We start from the raw sequence: 20950 nt of genomic DNA on the forward strand, positions 1-20950 counted from the left end.
CGCTCTTGCATGTCTGGTTGTTCCCAAACACAGAATCCGCATATCAACGGCAGGGCACCTCCGCGACCGAGCGAGTCGCCATTTATCCACACACAAAGGTTGCCCTTATGGAGATGCCGCACGCGGGGAAGTTGTAACAGCCTTTTGTAGCGGACAGCCGTGCAGCAGCAATGTGAACCCCTTCAACTGTTCATCAACGCCCAACGCGGTTCGAGTACCATTGTACTCTTGTTCACGGGCCTCAGGTGAGTAATTAAAACCGGCAGTTGCCGAAGGCTCATTTCAATGATATTGAGTCCCACCCCCATGGGCGTGTGCCCCAGGGCATGCTGGTCTCTGTAGTTTATCAAGTATTCATTTCCAGTGGATGCCGATTTTTCTCCGATATCCTCGTTGTGTTTACCAAGTGGGTTAGGAGAGGAACACAGCACCATTGCAACGGTCATTTGTAAAGTCCAGCTATGCGGCCTTCTCCGCTCTTGCATGTCTGGTTGTTACCAAACACAGAATCCGCATATCAACGGCAGGGCATCTCCGCGACCAAGCGAGTCACCATTTATCCACACACAAAGGTTGCCCTTATGGAGATGCCGCACGCGGGGAAGTTGTAACAGCCTTTTGTAGCGGACAGCCGTGCAGCAGCAATGTGAACCCCTTCAACTGTTCATCAATGGCCAACGCATTTCGAGTACCATTGTACTCTTGTTCACGGGCCTCAGGTGAGTAATTAAAACCGGCAGTTGCCGAAGGCTAATTTCAGCCCCATGGGCGTGTGCCCAAGGGCATGCTGGTCTCTGTAGTTCATCAAGTATTCATTCCCATATATATGTATATATATATATATATATATATATATCCACAGAAAGTTCGTCCTGATATCTTTCACAAAGACAACAAGCTGAGGCCCAGATGCATTCACGGTGAATATTTATTTAGCGATAACACCCTAGCTGAATAAATATTCACCGTGAATGCATCTGGGCCTCAGCTTGTTGTCTTTGTGAAAGATATCAGGACGACCTTTCTGTGGATTTATTGGGGTGAGACGAAACCCCGCTGAGGCCCGCCATTACAAGTGGCGCGGGCTGATTTCGTCAAAGTGTTTTGATATATATTTATATATATATAAATATATATATATAAATATATATATATATATATATATATATATATATATATATATATATATATATATATATACTGGCGGTCGCCAGTAGGTAGTTATAGTTTGGACCTATTTTCCATAGGAAAATCCGCAACATTCTATTTGGAATAACTTTGGCGCTGGTTGATGAATCTTCGCGGAATTTTTAAAGCTAGTGGCCAGCTCCGTTCCGCTCCTTTCCTGAAAGTTAGGGGGTGATTTGTCAAGCGGGGGCTGAGAAAAAAGGAGGTCCCAAAACGTGTTTTCCCCATGCAAATTCCCATGGGACCTTTAGCAACAGCTACAGTCCGAACTGCTGAACGGATTTACGCCAAATTTGGCAGAGATGTAGTCCTCAGTTCAGGCTCATGCCTTTTTCTTAAATAGTGTCAATCTGTTCAGTAGTTCCTGAGAAAATTACAGTTAAAAGCATATATATATCTATGGGCGTGGTGGATCAGCGGACACTGAGTGCACCGTATGCGCACCATAAGCGCACCATTCCGCTCATGCACTGAATGCTAGTTGGTTGTCAAGTGGTTGTCAACATTCGAAACCAGGAACTATTGGCAGCCATTTTGTGCCTCGGTAGAAGCGAGGCTGAAGAGGTTACTGAAACAAGTGTGCAAAACGTAGAAAGGGGACAGGGTAGAAATATCCTGATCCTCTATACCTGTTTAGGGGACCCACATGGCTCAATTTTTTTATTTTAAAAACACGGCAGGTGTTTCCCAACGGGGCTTCTTTTATAGTTAGTCCCCAGGGGGCCAAATCCCGGAGACAGATTTTAAAATGTTATAGGGGGCCCCGTAGTTCCGGGGACCGCCACCCCCCGGGGCTATAAAGTAAATGGTTGCCGGGGTTCCAAGGCCCCCCTGAAAATTAGAGGTGGTGGGGCCTCAAGGACCCCCCCAAGCCCCGGAGACCACCACCCCCTGGGCTTCCTGTATTGTGGGAGGGGGGCTGTGTGGCCCCCCTTCTGGAGCCCTCATGGGCCCTGGGGACCGGCAACCCCCCTCCTTCAGTGTCCCTGGGTACTTACCCTCGGGCACTGTTTGCTATTAGAGGGCAGGAGTCTCGCGGCTCCCGCCCTCCCATGGCAAACTTGGTTTGGATTTAGAAAGAGAGAGCAGGGAAATCTGTTCTCTCTTTCAAAATCCAAACCGGATTGCTTTTCCACATGCACTGGAGTCGTACATCCTACAGATTATGAGTTGTGCATCCAATGTGTGCATACCATGGGGCCGCACTGAGCGCTGTGCTGGGTGCGCAACTTCTAATTTTACCGTAAAAAATAGCCCCATCAGTAATTTCTAATATCCTCGGGGGCCCCATCCCCTGGGGCTTATAAAAAACGTTGGGGCCGTGTGGGGAGCCCCAATGCCCCCACGGTTCCGCCGGCTCCCCGCATCCTTCGGGAGCCAGCATTGCTTTTCCACATGGGGAGCTACTAACATGCATGTTGAAAAGCAATCTGGTTTGGATTTTATTCATTAAGAGGGAAAATTCAGTAGTGAAAAAAGATTACCCCCAGTGCGGTCTGTCCGGACCACGCTTCGTAATGCTATTACAACAAAACTTTTACATCGTATATTCCATTACAACTAGGGGTGGACGTAGTTCGCGAAGTAGCGCTAAGCGTAGCTACGCAAAGTGCACTTTGTACTACGCAAGCTACGCGTAGCACTACGCGAACTGCGTAGTTGCATGTTCGCACTGTGCAAAATTTCATTTTCAATGATTACACAGTGCGGACAAGCATCCAGCACTGTGCAATCATTGAAAACTGCATCTTGCACAGTGTGAGCTGTACTTTTCTGCTGGTCGAGTAGATTTTTACTCGAGCTGCAGCTTTCTCAACACATATGTGCGACCACTCGCAATGAGAAACCTGACCTCCCTGCGTTGAGAATCTCGCCGGGAGGTTTATTTTCCATGTTCGCGATCGGCAACTTGATGTTGCGGATCGCGAACAAGGAAAAAGTCTCACAAGGATGTCATTTTGCTTGCTTGCGGTCGCCAACAGGATGTTGAGGACCGTGAGCAAGTAAAAAGTGACCGTTGCACTACGCTACACTACGCTATGCATGTTTGCACTGTGCTACGTGCAGTTCGCATAGTGCGAAGTTGCGCAATTTTCGCAAACTAAGCAAGCGTAGCGTAGTGCTTTGCCCATGGTCAATTAGAATGCATGTGATTACAATGCATGCCATTACAACACCTATTCAATTACAACGCATGCCATTACAATGCAAGTTTCTTTTCTTTTTTAATGAAAATAAGTACTTGCTTTAAAAAATAATAAATAGTTATTATTTTATAATATACCATTTAATATATTACCGCTTTAGTGGAATTAGTTATAACAATACTCGGATATAAATTAAAATACTTGTTAATTAAATGAGAGTATCTCTTGCATGGGATGCAGGGAAAATAGTGGTTTTGGGTGGGGTAGTGTATTAAAATCAAGACAAGAACTATAAAGAAAGATTATAAATATTAGATAAATAAATTTAAGAAAACACAGATTAATTGAATTATACAAATTAATACTAGTATATGAATTAAAATAGTCGACAAATAAAAGAGAGTATCTCTGGCATGAGATGCAGGGAAAATAAGGGTTTTGGGTGGGGTAGTGTATTAAAATGTAGGCAGGAACTATAAATAAAGATTATAAATAATAGTTACAGAAATGTATGAAAACACTGATTAATGGAATTAAATAAATGAATACTCGGGTATGAATTAAAATACTTGAAGATTAATAGAGTATCTCTGGCACAGGATGCAGTGAAAATAGGGGTTTATGGTGGTGAAGAGTATTAAAAAAAGGTTTGAAAAAAAAGGCAGTTAATAGAATAATAGCAAAACACACAAGATGATGGACGGAATGTTGCACAATGGCAAAACATTCACCCCCAGTCACAGATCTGGGTTTAATCCATCGTTATTTTGCTCACCAAGCCACCCCAGTTCAGACATGGCCATATGCAAATCAGTCTTGACCTTGTGCCTCATGGGAACAGTCCAGCCCGAACTGCCAAGCCATGTCTGCCCTGGAAAACTTGTGCAAAGGATTGTTCGAAGAATTATATATTTGATGAAAGGACACAGTACTCCACGCTAAAGGAGAAAAGTCTGCTCAATTATGATAGAAGAGAAATTAGAAAAATATTTCTAAATACCTTCACAGTCAACAAACTCGTTAGCAGAGTAGACAGTATAAGTTAAAAACACCCTACCACTACTTGTTTTTTTAAACGCATTGTAAAATAAAGTGTGTTACAAAGTGGCTTTGTACATGGTGAGAGTATCATAAGGTCACATATATAAACAAGTCAATCAACATTGGGCTCAGGAAGCTACAGTAAGTAAGTCATTCCTTTATTTAGATACTAGCAGCCCGTCCCGACGTTGCCCGGGAGCAATTAGGCTTTAGGGCCCCCTCCCGCCCCGCTTTTGTAACCTGCAAACGTCACTTTTTCCTCCTGTAATTTACTTTGCTTCAGGGCCCCCGCCCGCCCCACTTTTGTAACCTGCACACGTACGTTTACAGCATCTAAAACCCCTCCGGCTACACGTCACTTTTTCCTCCTTTTCCTCCTGTACCGCACCGTTTGTCTGACATTTGTAGTGCACCGTTTGCCTCCTCTTTCTTGTCCTCAGGCTTCCCCGACCGTCGCCCGCCCGTCCCGTCCCCTGTCTGCCTCGACCCCCGCTTGCCCCTACATGAGTGCCCTTACCTCCGCCGGCGCTGCTCCCGCTTGTCCGCTCGCACCACCGCTCCTCCCCTGCACCATGTCCGCCGCTCCTCCTCCGCCGCCGGTCCTCTGCTCCTGACATCACCGCTCCTCCCCTGCGCCATGTCCGCCGCTCCTCGGACGCCGCTCCTCCTCGTGCTCCTAACGTGACCACGCACGTCGCGGCCGGCGTTACTTTTGAGGGACTACTTTTTTTTTATCTAAAATTTTAAATAACGTTTATTTTTTTAATTTATGTAGCCTATAACCATCTACACACCCCGCCGATTTCAACGGTGTATCGGGTGTGTAGATTGGCGCAGTGGTTCCCGAGTTTACCCGCCTCAAAGCCTCAAAGTTTCTGCTTTATTATAGTAGTATAGATAAAAACAATATCTTTAAAAGTTTTCCCAAATCACATTATGTACAGTTTTATGAATAAAAAATAATTAAAAGAGTAGAAGAGTAAAATCTGACCATAAGCATACTTGCTACAAAATTTCAAATTGTGGTGTGTTCCTCCCAGTCGTTACAAGTTCTATTAAAGTACATATTCAATCTAAACAGTGAGCAACGGGGCCTTAGCAGTTTCCATTTTATCTAAATTGCAGTACGCTTGCTGAATAAATTTGGGCAATTTTATATTTATATTGACCGGCTGTCCTGCGTTACCGCCGCCGTGGGATGGGTAGGTGCTGACCCGCTTTGCCTAGAGCAATCCAGGGGACTCCTCGCTGCTCAGGCCTTCCCAAGGACAGTTCGTGGGGCCCGGCCACCAGGGATTAAGGGGCATGGACCACCGCAGGATTATCCCCTGCCCTGATACACAGGTTGTATATGAAATTTTCTTCAATTAGGTGGAGATTTCGCACTAACTGATGAGCTACCATAGGTCCTGAAGAATTGCCATAACTGGCATGAAACATGTCGACCACACCATAGGCGAGGGTTGAACGAGGCCACATTACCTCACTTGTTGCGCTTCGCTACCCCTCCCTTTACCAATTTTAACTAAGCAGTGAGCCATATCATTAAAGTTGCTCTAATGGACTCTACTGACTTATTTTAAACTTCCACTCACGCTCACAATTGCACTCCCTAGGTCCCTCACACGCATGCACCCATTGGCCAGGAATAAAAGAACTCCGCCAAAAGAGTAGCACTACGTGCTACCCGGCAGGCATTGCACCGCCAGCCTGTCGTTGGAGCAGGAGGCCAATGATGACACGATACAGTCATTAGGTCGGATGGCTACTGTTGTCCAGCCTTTTAATTGTGTGAGGCATCCTTTATTCCGTTAAGGGTTTACTTGATTCCCTGCTGCAAATTGCTATCTTCCCTAGAGAGAGCGGCTACTCCCCCCTGTCGCCCCCCCTCCCTTCCTGTAGTTAACTCACCCCTTGGGGAACTCTGTACACCTTCTTGATAACTCCTTGTTGGACACGTACATTGGACCCCGGTAAAAATTGTCCCCCACTGTCCCCCCTGATTGCTTACAATTTTATATTTAAAACAATATTATCCGAAGACAAAGCAGCAATAATGGAATGCCTACAAGTCCGGACTCCCAACCTGGTCCATTCTGACCTAAGCAAACACCTGCGTTGAGAATTGAAAGAGGGACAGATACAGAGCACGTGCAAAATTGTTTCTGTTGCTAACCCACATCCTCTACATGTTGTATCCTCCTTCTTACGGCGCCAGGTGGGTAGATTTTGAAGAAAGCGCCAATCTCCCATTCTTAGGGCAATAAGGCAATGCTTTAAATAGAGTGAAAATGTCGTAGAAAGGTACGTGGAAGAGGATAGCCGTTTGTAGGAATTGACTACTGCCCAGGAATGACTGCGTTTCGAAAGAAGAGCTTTATCTGTAGCAAGGGATGTCAATCTTACACATTTTTTATTTGTGTTTTTAAAAGCAGTCTGACTGGGATTAAGGGCCCAGAGATCGGCAGCTGACATTTGATGGATGTAATCATTCAAAAGGCAGCCGAATGATCCCCCTGGATTGATCTCATTAATTTCTTTCCAGACGAGAGATTCTAGAGTACCTGGTTCAGCCTGTCTTAATTTATGACAAAGCTTGAGATATGTACCAACATTAGAGGCTTCGTAATTGGTTAACCCCAGCTCTAATCTAATCTGTGCAGGGGATGCGGTACTCGGCAAATGAAGTACCTTTTTGTAGATTTTAGTTGTGTGTTTATTTAAAACCGTGTTCATTTTACCTTTGAAGATCTCTATGCCATATGAAAGTGTAGGCCCGATCTTTGCTCTAAGAACTTCCAATAGAGGAAAAAAGGTTGGACCTGAAAGTTTCTTCGATAGCTTAGCCAAAGATACCACTAGAGCCGTGGCTTTGGCAGCAATCACATTACTCTGCTTTGTAAAGCAGCCCTTGGAGTCCAGATAAACACCTAAATATTTATATGATAGGCCAGTTGAAAGACTTATTTTATTAATTGACCAGCCACCACCACAATAACGTTTCTTACCAAATGGAACTATCAAGGTCTTTTTCATGTTAATTTCTAATTGATTGCTGATCGTATATTGCGTTAATGAGTCAAGGAGCCTTTGTAACCCTACCCTTGTGAGGCTGAACAGGGCCAGGTCATCGGCATATAAAAGATGACATAATGCCATACCTCCTACTTTGGGCGGGTGACTGTTTACCTTATGTAAGGTACTTGACAGATCAGCTATAAATAGGTTGAAGAGAAGGGGGGCCAGCACGCATCCCTGCTTGACACCACGTGAGGTCATGATTTTTCGCGAGAGATGCGTGCCGGACCCTAACTTCACTCGAACCCATGTATTAGAATGCAATTGAATGATAGGGTTCAGGATTTTATCTGGAATTACCCACTGGCTCAGTTTTTTCCAGAGTGCCGCCCTGGGCACCCTATCAAACGCTGCTTTAAAATTGACAAAGCAGCAAAATGCCATCCTTGATTTTGAGAGAGCTTTGTCGATGATGGAGGAAACTGCTAGTAGGTTTGTCATAGTTCCTGAATTGGCAACCCTGTTTGATTCAGAGGAATCAGATTATGATCCTTTGCCCATTGCCTAAGGTCCTCCAAGATGAGCCCTGCATAATGTTTCGCCTCTATGTCAAGAAGGGGAATTAGTCTATAGTTATTAGGGGCGGCTTGTGATCCAGCTTTATGAATGGGGTGAATAATTACACCTCGCCATGAGTCCAGGATTGTCAGTGTCCTCAAAGTATAGTTGAAGAGGTTTAATAACACCATGGACCAGAAGGGAATGTCTTATTTAAATAACCTCTGTGGCAGGTCATTCGGGCCTGGTGCTCCGTCTTGTCTCCCTTTTGTCACTGCTTTGACAACTCGTTCTGCGGTAAATACATATACCGAGGCGAACCCCTGTGTTGTGTCGAAAGGAGTACTCAGTAATGCGCCAGCGCCAGTGCTATATACCATGGCTGATCTAGTACAATCGTGGTGATCTTGTGCCTGAAAGTGATCCGTTAGATATGATACCCATTCTGCTTCCTGAATGTTCGCTGAACTGGAATTTATCAGGTTCAGATTAGTGCGGTTAACAAGAGACCAGAATTTCCTTGTTTTTTTTTGCTTGCTTTCTCACACCAGTTTCCCTGGACCTGTTTCTCTTGGGTGACTGCCCTCCTAAATGCTTTTTGGGCTTGGTGGTATATAATAAGAAAAGCACTGTTCCCCGGGAATTTTGAGAGCGACCTCAAAGCATTGTTTCTCGTTCTCTTTAATGATTTTATGACGGTAGAAGCTGCAGCCCCTACTAATGGAGTACGGCTTGAGCCCTGCACAGTCGCTGGGTAAGAGCTGATCAGATGAAGACAGAGCTGCGACCATTTCACTGTCAGGGGGGCATCTTGATCAAAACTACCTATTATAAAATCCCTGCTTACTTTTAGAACACTCTGACTGTTGAACTCACTCCATTTGAGGCGCCTTAAATTTACAGAGTATATTCCCTTATAGGTTACAGGAGCCGTTTTAAGGAGTTCTGGATTTGTGATGAAGGAAATGACCTGCGGCCTGTGATCGCTTTCAGACCGTGAGTGGATGCAAAAACTGTCCAGGTTAAACAATAGTTCTGAGTTACAAATAGTAAAATCTAAGTAAGACTTTTTGCTTCCATTCGACCAGGTCCAGTTTGGAGGTGAATCCCTGGTTGACCTTCTATTCACTACCAGGTAGCCTGCGTTTTAGAATCTCGTCACGGAGAGCTCACCCAATATGTTAGAGGCTTGGATCGGAGGTTTAGATTGAGTGATAGCCTCAGTAATGTTAGTCAAATCAGGCCCTTCCATGTCTGCTACATTCCCCTGAAATAAGTTTGTATTGAAATCCCCCGTGACAATACGGTTCGAGTTGGGGTATTCAGTGGCACTGTCATTCATGATTTCACAAAGGCGGGCCAGGTGGTCTTTTTTTGTACGGATGCTGGGTTAATATACACGTTTATGAGGAAGAGCGAACGCTGCCTCCTCCACGGGTTAATTTTAACCCCTAGTAACCAATCTTCTTTGAAAAGGAGTTGATTAAATACACCTTTTAAGTTATTAGAGATGTATATGGACAGACCGCCTTTGGGGTGGCCGAAGCGGCTGACCCTGAGTGCTGATTTCCGAAATTCAATGTATCCTTCTATGGGGCGGCCCTCTAACGGCCAGGTTTCCTGTAGGGCAATTGCTGCATGTTTGCACAAGAAGGCCATAGTGTCATCTTTTGAGATTTTTTTATGGAGTCCGCTAATGTTCCATGAACACAATGAGAAGGGCGACCGCCTTTGCCTGTTATCTGTTTTTAGCTGTGGATCAGCCACTGAGAGGGGTTTTCCAGAGGGATTGTATTTTTCTACATGCGTTTCAGCCACAGACGGTCAATTTGAGTGTTTGGAAGACAGGATCGCTGGCAGCCACCCCCAACAGTAGTTTAGTTCTACATTGTCACAAACTTTTTCGGGACATTTAGATTGAACGTCTGAGCCTGACGCATTTTTTAAGACAGAGTAGGGTCCCACACGTTCTGTTGTTTTAATTGTTGCCAACTGACTGGGTGAAGTCGGTCTGGTTAGCAGGGAAATTGGATATCCTGGCGTAGAATAAGGGTACACTCTAATTCCCCAGTTCCGCAGAGTGGACTTCTGTTCAAGAAAAGCTACTACCCAGCTGGCCGATGAAAAAGTCGCCACAGTAACCTCAGAAGGTTGGTTACCTCGGGGGAGGGGGGGGAATTCGATGGATTCAATGTTGTTCGTGGCCAATCCTGCTAGCCCCGGGATGCCTTCCACTAGTTTTAACAGGTTGGATATATTAATAATGTCATGCCGCCCCTTAGATTTGTATTTAGGGGCCAGTAAAATCTGATGACACGATGGGTCGTTATTGCTCGACTCCGGTGCACTTATGGACGTGATGTCGGATTTTTCCACTGCCATATCTGATTTAATTTCGTGTAACTGTTGTGTCAGTCGTTACGAAACCCTCTTCAAAAGTGGGCTGTGGCTGGTCAAGGTTATCGGATCGTTACAGATAGTTTTGGAATAATTTAGTCTTAACGTTGCATTTTCCTTTCCAGAAGGAGTTAGGGCCATCGATGGCCTGGGTTTTCCTGATACCATCTTGGGCCCGGTTTTGCTTGCCTTATCTGAACTCACCCTTGTGTTTTTTGTGGAAGCGCTGCACTCAACTGTTTCTCGGACCATAGTTTGTTTGCTTTGGTCCTGTTGGCTCCTCACTGGTTCTTGGGTGAGTGTTTCTGGGGTATCTCCATTGGGGTTTGTCATAGGCTCTGATGCGCTGGTTTTAGTAGAGGATTTTTTATTTTCTGCTTTTATAAAGATAGGAAAGAGTTCATGGTGGGCCACGTTGGAATTTGCCCTAAGTTTGTTTCTAGCTTTACGCTGGCATTTACGCTCTCTCTTACTGCATGGTGGAAAAAGCCCTAGGGGAGCCTCCACTCTTGGGGCGATCTGAGGTGCTGGGCTGTCTTTTCGCCCAGGCTCAGATTAGTCTAGCCTGGTTACATGCCCAGTTGGTGTCAGTGGGGGACCGTTTTCGACCGTCAGATTTGGTTGTGATTGAACGCACTGGGAGTGTCCATTGAGTTCCGTTGAGCCGGTGATTATTCCTGCATTTGGCGCCACCCCTTTATTTATGTTTGTATTCTGCTTAACAGGATCTTCAGTGGGTTTTAGATGTTCTTGCTGTAAGGGGGAAGGCGGTGTAGTGAGGACATTTCCTCCCCCATTCAACTTGACTTACCTTATTACAGTAGTTAGGCATTCTGGAAGCAGAGAAAAAGAATCTATAATTGGGGAGCAACAGCAAGTTGATTGGGCAAGCTTCGTAGAGGTTTGCGCCCTTAGAATTAAAGAGTTTAATTTATCTAATTTGCTGTCGATCCCAGACGTGAATAATGCCAAGGTGTTTAGTAAATCGACCTGCACCTCCAGTTTTACCGAATGGTAATTTAGTGCATTAACAGTTTGTTGAAGGGTCTGTAGGAGTTGTGGCCAAGCACTGGTCGCAGTATTTTCTTCAATGTTTAATTTTTCGTTTAGGTTGAGACTGGGCCTGGGGCAACTTTGGGTGGTCTTGAAAAAAAGAGACAAATCTGACATAGGTTGATCATTCAAGACAGACGGTACTGGCTGGTTTTGCAATGGGTCCTTTATTTGTCCGGGTGGCGAAAATAACCTGTACAAGGGACTCAAAGCTGGTGGTACTGTTGAAGTGGTTATTGTTTGTGGGGTTGAGGGTGGTTGACTGCTGTTAAGCAGGGTTGGCTTGCCCATGAATTTGCGCCATCGTTGTTTGCTGAGGAGGGGCCACAGGGGGCTTAGTCGGGGTCACCAGGCGAATGACGGTGGATTGTGTCGGCGCTGAGCCGGCCTCTGTTGTGCACATAGTGTCCTCCAACTGGGTTTGCAGTAAGTGAGGAGAACCCTTGTCATCTGCTGGAGACACGAAAAACTTGCCCGATTGAAGGTGGGCAGATTGAGGATTTTTACTGTTATGGTTAATATAAGTAGACCCAAAAATATAGACTTCTGATGACTCAATTGCCGTCTTGGTTTCAGGTGCCCAATGTTGCGATGGGGCCAAGTGAGTCGACCCTGATTGAACCGGGGTTGTGGTGGTAATTACCTCCGGAGATTGCAAGTGTGGTTGTGGCAGTTCAGCAGTCTTTGATGGCGTTTTTCTAAAAAAGTCCCGCAGGCTTAAGGGTTTTTGAGGTTTTAATCTGTGGTTAGCGTGGTCTGAAACCTCAGCAACGTCAGGTTGATTGGATTTCCTTCGCTTGGGTGTTGTATATTTCCTTTCTTTTCCTGATCTCATTGTTCCAGGATAGACTTGGGCTCTTCTGATTGCTCTCAGGTCCAACGCCACAAGTGCTTTATTACAATGGCGAAGTTATGAGGATTCAGGCGCTGTGTGCAATGACTGTGCGCTGTGTGGCTATATGAGTCTATAGCTAATGGCACCCCCCCTGCTCACCTAATCCAACCTGTTCAGCGCCCCCCAACCCTGACCCCATCAGCTGTCGCCACCTCGCCTCTCCAGGTCAGACCGAAGGTCCAAAAGCGACTGGGGCTGCGTGCTATACAGACTCTGGAAGTGAGTGCAAGCACCTCGAGGCCTGGGGGTGGGCTGGAGTCAGCAGGATCTGGGTGAGATAATCGGGGCCTGGGCTGGCTCAAGAATGGGGAGCAAAGGGAGCAGTCCCAGAGCTGGTGAGTTTCCGTCAGCAAGCCAGGCAATGGGCAGCGAGTGAGGGGATGGCCAAAGGCCGTGGGCGCTAGGAGGCTAGGGCACCCGCCGAGAGCCCCTGCAGGAGCACAGAGAGCTGTGAGGGCTACAGGAGATTAACTAACAGGGAGAACTCGGGAAAGAACTCGGGAGAGTTCTAAACGCGTGGGGCTGCGAGCGCCATGCAGTCTACGCGTTTAAAAATTTTTTTTTTAGGGGGGGGACAAGAGAGGATGCCGCCCACTCACCAGCGTCTCTTAGGGGAATGGCGGTAATACGAAAATTTGCCTCCCAGTCAACCCTTACACCCCCTTATGTATAGTGGTTGCGCACTAACGCACTGCCACCTTACCGCGAATCAACCGGTCTCAGCTGCAGGACATGTGTCCGTCTCACTGTGCCCTCGCTTGGCTCGGCTCCCCGCTTATCTCCGGCTCTCAAGCACAGCAGCCCTCATGCACCGCGCACCCACCGCGGACAGCCTCTCCACTCTCCTACGTCGCCACGCCTACCTGACGAGCCTCGGTAATCACGCTGGTGGGACGTGGCCAGTCACAGCAGTCACCGCGGACACTGTTATTCTTGTGCTTCTTTGTGTCTCTGCTCGGACCCCGTCCCACCTGCACTGGCTCTGAGCTGTCGCCCTGTGCTGCGCTCCGTGCTGTCGGGGTCTGTGCTGCGCTCCGTGCTGTCGGGGCCTGTGCTGCGAACTACATAAAGCAATATTTCTTGCAACGACTTATGAAGCTACAGTTAAGCACACAACAGCCAATGAAATGTTTATCAAAATCTGCGCAGGGGAAGGGATTGGTCGGTGGTTTGGGCCTGCATGAGGCATCGAACCACTAGGATGGTCCATCACAGCGCTTGCGATGGGAGCAACTGTAAAATGGCGTAGAGCACGTGCGCCCCATCTTTTTTATTCGTAGGGTCACGTGTGTAGTGACGCATGTGCTGGATGGGTGTGGTGTGGGTGTATAACAGGCATGAAGAAGCGTGTGTGTGTGCCGTTCTGACACCTAGACCTGGAACTAAGAAATCAGTACAATGGAAATCTGGGCAATGTTGTGTTTTTGGTTTTTCCTGGAAGTGTAAGCAGAGTGGGCTGGCCTGACGTATGCCAGTGCTGCGCGAGGCTCTGAACCATGATTCAGAGCTATGGGCGTGGTTCCGTCGTGAGCTATATGAGAAATCAAGTGATTCGGGTGTCCATCTTGTAGTGCTGACGTCACCCGTGTCTTAAACACAAATGTGTCATTATATCTATAAAGTTCCACAACATGGCCAACATGGAAGGTACGGGGTATCACTGACCCCATATTCATTCATAGTTGCATACATAAAAGATGGTGGACATGATGCATTTCTGCGATTATGAATGTTTGTTGTACGTTCAGTGGAGTAGTGTAGCTGTAGTAATACAGGGCTGTGAAAGGTTTAAGTTGCAGTTTTTGGCACATGAAAGGCAGATAATATATATACGTATGTGGTCATTCAGATATACTGTTGAACTTGGTGCTGGAAATCAATGTTCAAGGCTTGGAGTTGCATCCACATCCTGTTATTGTAGAGTAATGTTGTAATCTACATGTGCCTGAAAATTTAATGTACATACAGTGCTCCTGTAAATTGCTAAAAAAATAAATTAAAAAAAGGAGGAATAGCCCACACTTACTGTCAGAGGTAAGATGGTTGTATACTCTATTTAATCACAATATAATGTGGTAGGGCGTAGGAGCAGCATTTTACAAACATAATAAATACACAGACACAAATAGATAGTTAAAGTGTGTACGGGCACGTGTGCTCGATTCCATTTTATTACGTTGCTGTTGGTAACAAGTAGAATAGTAATCATGATATCATACATAGATATTCAATCGCAAAATGTTTATGACTTGTGCTGTACGAAGGTAAGAGCACTACATGTGAAATAATACACAGAAGATTCTATTGTAAAGGGTTCATGAGTTGTGGTGCGCTAAGGTAGGGTCGGTTTGTGTGGAACCTGCAAGATGTGTGCTTCAGGCAGACCGCACTGCTAAGAATGTCTTTTGACTACTGAATTTTGCCTTAAAAAGGTCACTTGGCGATTATTTATGGTGCACTGAGTTAGTGATACGTCTGGTAGTCAGCGTGTTGCCTACTGGATGCATAATCTGTAATCACGATTGAAATAAAAGATGAAACATGTATGGAATACATTGTCGAAATATGTATGTTTCAAGGACATTATAGTTCAAGTTGTGACCTGTGCGGTCCGCAGTGTATACTGCCATTGAGTGTGCCTTTACACTTGCAGCGTGAATTTATTTTTTCAACTAAATCTAGAACTGATATTAAAGAAGTTTTTCAAGGAAGGCTTCTAAAGAGATATTGTATAGGGTTAGACGCTTTATTTAGTTTGGTACTGCACTCTGCAAATAATGAATTAAGAGTCAGTTGAATTCTGCCTAAATACGGCCATGTGGCAATGAATTATGGTGCACTGAGTTAGTAGTACCTTTGGAACTGAGCGTGTACGTAACCTGCGATGATGCGTGGTCCGGACAGGCCGCACTGGGAGTAATGTTTTTTGACTATTGAATTTTCCCTTAATAAAGCCTCTGGCGATAATTTATGGTGTACTGAGTTAGTGGTACGTCTGGTGTTTAGCGTGTGTGCACCCTGCGATGATGCGTGGTCTGAACGGGTTGCACTCAAAGCATTGAATGTTGCATACTGGATTGCATGTACTTTGAGGGGGACAAAAAACTACCATCATGGTTATCAATTGTTCTGCAAACTAGGTCTACTGATTGCTCCCTTTGACAAATTAAATGATTTCACTTTACGTAGTGCATTCTAACTTTCTCAAAATGGGGACGTATGCTAGATGGCGATGTTGCAGATTGGGAACATTTGGTTTCCTTAACCGATTATAGTCTCTTACACAATTTGCATCTGTTTGCAGTATAGACTGGAGGCAGTTGTCAGGAAGGGCCCACTGCCATGTGGCATTGACTTGAGCTGTATAGAGTTAGTGGTAGGTGTGGCTCTCAGGGTCTATGCAGCCAGCAATGATGTGTGGTGTGGGCCAGCTGAACTGGGAGCAATGTGTTTTCCCTAGTGAATTCTGTCTTAATAGGGCCACGGGGAGATGACTTGTGATGCAGTGAGTTAGTGGTACCTGAAGAACTCACCGTGCGATGATTTGTGGTTTGGGCGGGTCGCACTGGTACAATGTCTCTAGCCTACTGGAATGTGTCATGTAAAATCGCCATTCCACCTGAATCGTGAGCCCTCACAATGTAAATCGAAAGCAGTAGTCATCACAAACATCAAGAAATTCTTGTTATCATATCCTTTACCAAAATCTGAGGACATAAAGTACAATTATCTCTACCTTAAATAAATCAAGGCTAAATATCATGCTATCCATAGTATAGATTCAAAGCTGAATTGAAGTTGTGAACTCTGCTGTCCGCACTGTAGATCGAAGGCAGTACTGAGCACAGATATGGACGAATGATTTTTGTCTCTTATTTTAACAAAAGCTGAACACATACAGAATAATTGTCTCTGCATTAAATACATCAAGGGTGAATTCCCTACTGTCCGTAGTGCAGATGCAAAGCTGAATTCAAGTTGTGAACCCCGCTGTCCGCAGTGTAGATCGAAGGCAGTAGTCGATACAGACATAAGTCTGCGGTGCGGTTGCGCTGAGTTCGCAATCGGCCTGTATCGAGGAGGCACGTGGTCATGGAAGCAGCCACGTGGCATGGTGAGGACCTTTGCTGTGGTAGAGTATTTTCTCTTTGCAGAAGTGAACGCCGCCCAAGGCGTAGGCTAATTATTTATACTTTTACGCTGGAGTTGCGTACGTTGGATCAGCCCACTCCACTTCTGCTTCAAGGGGGGGAGACAACACAGCAACATGACCGAGATATTCCTCAGAGTCAGAGATAATATGGTTGCGTCCACTATGCAGTTCACATGTATCAATGGTATATCTACACATGGAAAAATTTTTAGTTTCTATTGTGAGTTGTTTATAGCATTTCACTGGTAGTCTTGGCATTGTGTAAATTATTGTTGTGGGAGTTCCTTCCCTTATACATAGTTGGTTACCACTTCTCTGAACATTGAGCTAGTGTGCTGTTGAGGGGATATATTATCTTGGGAAGGTCCGTTGTCCTGTTTTGCGCTGCCTCTGAGGTAGTAGAGGGTGAGGAGGAGTGGTTGTAGTGGTGGTGACGCTGGGTATTGTGATTTTGTTGGGTGTCGGAAGTGTATAATTAGTACCTTTATCACTTATTGCTCTTTAAATATGAGTTGGATGTAATTCACGCAGTACATAGTGGACGTCCTTACACTAGTTAAATGTTGATGTTATTTGTTAGTGGTAAGTCAAGCTATTGCTAGTTTTTTAGGTAGCATTGCAGATTTGATTTCTTGTGAAAATATGGGGAAGTGGTCAACATTATAATTAGGACTTGTCATTTAAAAAACCTTTGAAATTCAATGAAAAAACCATAGGTTCCAGGCAGGTTATAGTTAGGAATTATCATTTAAAAAACCTTTGAAATTCACAAAAAAACATAGGTTGCAAGCAGGTTATAGTTAGGAATTATCATTTAAAAAACCTTAGAAATTCTGAAAAAAACATAGGTTTCAGGGGTGTTATAGTTAACTGGACATTTCACTCATACAAAACCATTGAAATTCCTCTGTTATAGTTAGTTCTGCTAACTATAACTCGTGCGCCTGTAATGCACTGCTGATGTTGTCACATATTACATCATTCATGACATGATCAGTGACATCACTGAAGAAATCACTGATGACATCATCCACGTGACAATCTGATACACCTTGTCATACACTAGTATAACCTTTTATCACTCACTGTAAAATACAGAATACCATATTTGAAACCATTGACACACCAATACCACTTACCACATACCCACTCACTTATTCCTAAGTTTACACACACAACTACCCATTCAACAACAGAATCACTTATACATGCAGTCACTAATTAATAGAACACTGTGAAATGCACGTTTACACATATATAGACATTGACACATCAGCAGTCATCTTATTGGGTTATGCAGTCATCCTACTCACTCATGAAAAAAATTAATCACACTTACATTTACTCACACAATTATACACACAACACCTCATTTATTCAAATACATAGTAACTCAGAGTTATTATGTTAAAAAATTCCCATTACAATTATACACTCATTCATATAGTTACTCTCACAATCACTGACTATTACATATACTTATTTATATACACCAAGTCTAACATACAATGCTTTTTATTTTTTTAGTTTGTTGAAGATGTATAACTGAAACATATATTCGGTCACCAACACACAAATAAATACACTCAGTCACCCAAACAAGAGTTTCCACATGCACTCTTAAACCTATACACTTAGCCAATCAGCCATTCACACATCTATGCATAGAGTGACACACAACCCATCCAACCACATACACAAACTCAGTGTCCCATACAGATACTCACCTAACTAATCAATTACTAATATACACAATCATGTAGTTAGTGACCAACTGATGCAGCATAATATGCAAAAACAGAGACAGTGATGCACACATTCACATAGTTTAGTTACTAATCCATGTATTAAGTGAGACACTTTTAATTACTCACTTAAACAGACAGCTAGTAAATCTTCCATCTAGACAGTTATATATCTACTCAATCTTTAATACAGATTGGTATATATAGAATACATATTTAAATTTCAAACTAAACCACATTCACTGGATGATGTCATCAATGATGTCTTCAGTGATGTAATTTGAGATGTCATCAGTGATGTCACTGACCATGTCATGAATGATGTAATATGTGACATCATCAGCAGTGCATTGTGGGTGCGCAAGTTATAGTTAGCAGAACTAACTATAATGGAGAAATTTCAATGGTTTTGTGTGAGTGAAATGTCCAGCTAACTATAACACCCCTGAAACCTATGGTTTTTCAGTGAATATATATATATATATATACACACACACACATATATATATGTATATGTGTGTGTGTGTATATATATATATATATATATATATATGTATATATTAACTGAAAAAACATAAGTTTCAGGGGTGTTATAGTTAGCTGGACATTTCACTCACACACACACACGTGTGTATATATATATATATATATATACATACATAGATATAGATATATATTTACGTGTAAGAGAAACTTGTAGTTTCTTTCCTATATGAAAAGTCTTATTTTTCTCCTATTTTCACCGTGATTTATGAATTTTTCATTTATTTGTTTCAACCCACTATTTGAGTCAATTTGGATGTTCACACTGTACCAATTTCTATCAGTATGTCACACAAAAACATAACAGCTCGTTTTCTTTATTGTTCAAATTAATTTTCCTTTTTGCACTTGTTTACATATAAGTCTTTCCACTATGTTTAGCCTGTAACACAGAGAGGGCGTGCACTTTGTTTTCCATTGTCCCATTTTTATTTTTACTATTTATATGTTTGAATCACTTGAGCGCGCTATGTGAACAAGCTCCCTAGTGGAGTGAAACGCGTCATCTTTCTTTCAATTAAAACGCCATTCTGCAACTCACTAGAGGATTCAGTGTTTCTTGGGGCATATTTGACGCTGCATTACGTGAGGCTTTTTGGAGGTCTGAAACCTCGTTTACTCCGTCGTGCATTGGCGGAGCAGGGGCTGCTTTCTTCAAAGATATAGATATATAGATATAGATATATCATCATTTTAGTTCATGGATGAGAAGGCAATGACTAGCTAAAGCAACAGTCCTTAAGGTGCATCATGTTAAATGTCCAGAGGGCACAGGAATCTAACAAAAAACTGCAGAGAGAGAAACTGTGCTGCCAGGAATGGTGAGGCTGACGGTGAAAGGTTTAGAGTTACTGAGGGAAAAAGGGCTGGGAAAGAGAATGAAAGTCTAGAGGAAGATGTTCTTGCTGAAGATTTTTTGACAGAGCATCAGGGTCAAAAATATCAGCCAGTACACGTCGACTCCACAGTATAAGCTACCAATATGTCGTCGGGATAATCAAACATAGGTATATATTGTATTGTATTGTATTGTATATGGTATTTATAGAGCGCAACAACCACCCTACAAGTACCCTGGCGCTAGAAGAAACGTGAGATGCAGACCAGCAGGAACAAGAGAAATGGCTTCTTCTGCACCAGCCGAGTCGCCGTGAGATAGGAGTCTGTCGTCAACTTTACCGCTTGTAACCTCCATTTTAATGAGAACACGCTTAGTAATCAGGAAGCTAAGAAGAACTTGGAGGCCATAGAGCAAGAAAATACTGCTTCATTCTTTTACCTGCTCGTGAAGCTGAACAAACAGGTTTTATTAATCCCATGTAGTGACATAGAATTGCTGTGATCTAAAGAGACGATTTTAATCTACACGCGAAGTCTCGTGCTGGCACTTTCAGTTGACTAAATGCTTATGACGCTAAGAAAATATAGCGCTGATACAATAATCGAATAAGAATATTCGTTTTTAAAGAGCATATCATGTATTAACCGTCTGAAACGAAGAGTGGGATGTATGCAGTGAAACCGCCAAACTCAGGTTTCACATACCAAGATTGAACGCCAAGGGAAAGAAAGGTGCTCACTCTCTGCTTTTATCGTTCTGAACCTGTTAAAAAGCAGAAAAAAATAGTCTAGATAATTGGCTGTATAAATATTTTCCTGATGAAGACACAATTACGTGTCGAAACGCGTTGAGACAAACAGCCCTCCCAATAATATCTGGGATGACCATATCTGTAATCCTGCACACCTATCAGAACAAATGTCTTTTTTAAGGAATTGATCAAGAAAATAACACTTTTTACTGTATCATGTGTATTTAATATATCACTTTTGTTATGTTTATATGTACTTGATTGATTGTTTTATCATTTGAATTAAATTCTTAAATATCAGCAAAGTTTGTCATTTTGTGTGTTTACATATATATATTTTGGTTGTTGAATAGCCTTGGTTGTTTTTATAACTTTAGGCCTGGGTATATACCTTTGTACTAAAGAAGAAATACAGCCAACGATATATAGATTTACTATTTTTAACGTATCATCTACTTACCTTGGTTATATGTATTTTATCATGTAGTCAATAAAAGTACAGGTCAATATTGAAACTTTGATAGATTTTTGGGAAACTCTTGCTAATTGACTCTGCGTGGGACAAAGAAGAGGCTATTCAAGTGATCTATCTACCAATAGACGAATGAGCCAAAGGCACA

This window comes from Lissotriton helveticus, chromosome 10 (assembly GCF_964261635.1).
Source record: "Lissotriton helveticus chromosome 10, aLisHel1.1, whole genome shotgun sequence".
NCBI classification, from domain to species: domain Eukaryota; kingdom Metazoa; phylum Chordata; class Amphibia; order Caudata; family Salamandridae; genus Lissotriton; species Lissotriton helveticus.